The following is a 3,179-nucleotide window of genomic DNA, read 5'->3' as shown; positions in this document are numbered from 1 at the left end:
AGCGATGCATAGGGCAAGGTATTGGGGGGTGGCATAGAGAACTTCATGCCCCCTCCAGGGACGCCACCTTCCCAGCACCTCCACGTGGTCACCAACCAGGAAGCTCTCTGACCTGTCTTCCACTTAGAGTTTTTCACAGAGATTCCATTATGCAGGCACCGTTGATTCCGTTGATTCCGTCACCCGCTACTGGTGACTAAGGCAGCCCCCACCTCCTCTCCCCTCCCCTGGGGCTGGGTGGGGTAGGAGGATGGGGGCGGGGGGGGGAGTGTGGTAGAGGTGGGACTGAAAGTTCTAACCCCTGGCAACCGGCCCCCCATCCTTAGGAGCTCGCAAATATTCTAAGGTGCTCCCTGTGCTCTTACCACTTAGGGTATTACAAGGGTTTTAGGAGCTCTGGCCCGGAGCCGTGGATGAAGACCAAAATGTCTGTTTCTTCTATCACAACATCACACCCCAAAACTCTCTGCCGAGTTCCAGACTCAAATCCTACTGCCCACATGACGCCTCCACTTTGACAATTCAAACCAAACATTATCACCAACAGCTGGGATCTCCCTTCTCAGGGTTTTCCATCTCGGGGATGGCACCACAGGGTACTCTGACGCGGCTTCCTCCCCCTCCACGTCCAGTCCACACACTTCTCGTATCCGCTCTACCTCCCGAGTCCACACCCGCTTTTCCTTTCCTACTCCCAGCATACTAGTCCAAACCATTCTCTGGCCTGCACTCCCACTCCTGCCTTCCCTAAGATCTACTCCGTACCCAGCAACCAGAGTTAACTGCAGTGAAAGCAAACTCTATCAATGGGCGAAAGAATAAAAATATATATGGCTGCAGCCACACAATGGATGTTCAGCCACAACGGGAACGAGATACTGATACATACTTGAACATGAAGGAGCCTCAAAAACATGCTGAGTGAAATAAGCCAGTCATGAAAGGCTACATATTGTATGATTCCATGTATAAAAATGTCCAGAATAGGCAAATCTATAGGGATGGAAAGCAAGTCAGTGGGTGCTTTGGGCTGGAGAGGAGTTGCAAATGGAGACCAACCACTTAATGGGTACAGGGTTCCCTTTTAGGATAATGGAGGGGCGCCTGGGTGGCTCAGTCAGTTAGGCGTCCGACTTCGGCTCAGGTCATGATCTCGCGGTCCGTGAGTTCGAGCCCCACGTCGGGCTCTGTGCTGACAGCTCAGAGCCTGGAGCCTGTTTCAGATTCTGTGTCTCCCTCTCTCTCTGACCTTCCCCCATTCATGCTGTGTCTCTCTCTGTCTCAAAAATGAATAAACGTTAAAAAAAAATTTTTTTTTAAAGATAATGGAAAAGTTCTGGAACTGAGCAGTGCTAAAGGTTGAACAACATTGTGAATGGAGCAAATGCCACTGATTGTATACTCTGTAATGGTTAAAGTGGTAAAGTTTTTGTTATGTGTATTTTACAATAATTAAAAAAAAATCAAACTATGTCCCTCCCCTGCTTAAAATTCCCATGGCTTCTTGCATTTTACATGAATCCAGCACTTCCTATTGGCCTCTGCTCCCCTCTCTGACCTCTCTTTCCCTCCTACCATGTTTGGATAATTCTGGCCTCCTTTCGGTTTCTCACCAGGCCAAGCTCTTTCCCACCTCAGGCCCTTTGCACATACTGTTCCTACTTCTAGGAAGGCTTTCCCCTCCCTTCACGGTTGGCTCCACCTCAGTTTTCAGTATTAATTTCAATGCCACAGAGAGGCCTTCCCCAACCACCCTACCTTGGTGGGACCTCATCTCTATCCCCACCACTCTAATTCTCTGCCATAACTGCCTGGCCATTTCTTTCATAACCATCATTGGGCCTTTGTGTGCATCCCTATGGAGAGTGAGTTCCGTGAGAGGAGGTGGGACCTGTCCGTCTTGTTCATCTCTGTTCTCAGTGCCTGGCACGTGGTTGGCCAGTTAATTAATTTCCTTAATTAATGAAAGATCACCCGGCTATCAAGGGAAAGGATGGAGGCAGGACTTAAACCAAAGTCTCTTTGACGCCAACTTCTATGCTCTTTCTACTCCTCCACATGATTCTCAACTATCTATGTATGATGCAGAAGCTTGAACCAAGTATCAGAGAAGGGGATCAGAGTTAGCTATGACCTTTTAAAACATTTTTTTGAGAGAGAGAGAGCACAAGCAGGGGAGGAGAGAGAGAGAGAGAGAGAGAGAGAGAGAGAGAGAGAATCCCAAGCAGGCTCCATGTTGTTAGCCCAGAGCCCAACACAGGGCTGTTTCATGAACCCCGAGATCATGACCTGAGCCAAAATCAGGAGTCGGACACTTACCTGACTGAGGCACCCAGGGGTCCCCAGCCCTGACCTGATAATGTAGCTACATTATTGTGTCTAGGAATGCAAGACTTGTGTGGCTGTCACTGCTATAGATGAATCCTATCTGCTGGCAAGACAGCCTCTGGGCCCAGACGCAGACGTAGCTCTGGGAAATCCAAACAGGGCCCCTGCCGAGGTCTCATGGACCTTTCTCTCCTCCTTTCTGTTTTCTCACGTTCTCCTGGAGTTGGGACCTGGGTTTTGCCCTAGGAAGGGAAGTGGTCAACTGCAGCAGCTGAAGACACTGGCCTGGAGGAACCAAAACTGGCCGAGCCAGCCCTCTCTCTTCCCACTGGGTAAAGCCGGAACTGGCCAATGCCTCGGCCCAGTGCCAGCCAGCCCAGGGCACAAGCAGACCCAGACCCAGGGGCTGTGTTTTGACCTTCCTCAGAATGCCCCATGAACATCAAAAGGCAGACACCCAGAAAGCTCCTGAGACAGTGACAGACACGTACTTGAGCAAGCTGGGCTTACTGCTTGGTATGAAATGTGAAGGTGGGGCAGGGACTCCCTTGTGCAAGAGAACTGTGTTAGCGTTGCCCAAGCCAAGTCCTTCCTCTAAAGCTGGAGTTCCTGGTCCTTTTTTGTGCCATGAGTCCTCCCCTCAGGGTAATGTCTTTAAATGCATAGTATAGAATACATTCCATTACAAAAGACCCATTGTCTTGAAATGCGGCTATTGAATTATTTTTTTAAATGTGATAAATATATGAAGTTATTTGCTAACACAATAAACTATGAGAACTAACAGCTGGTTTAGTTACTTCAGTAATTTTGCAGTAGTGGTGAAGGGTAAGTTATATTTTAAGGTGTCT

The sequence above is a fragment of the Leopardus geoffroyi genome, chromosome D3 (assembly GCF_018350155.1).
Source record: "Leopardus geoffroyi isolate Oge1 chromosome D3, O.geoffroyi_Oge1_pat1.0, whole genome shotgun sequence".
NCBI classification, from domain to species: domain Eukaryota; kingdom Metazoa; phylum Chordata; class Mammalia; order Carnivora; family Felidae; genus Leopardus; species Leopardus geoffroyi.
This window is presented reverse-complemented; position numbering follows the sequence as displayed.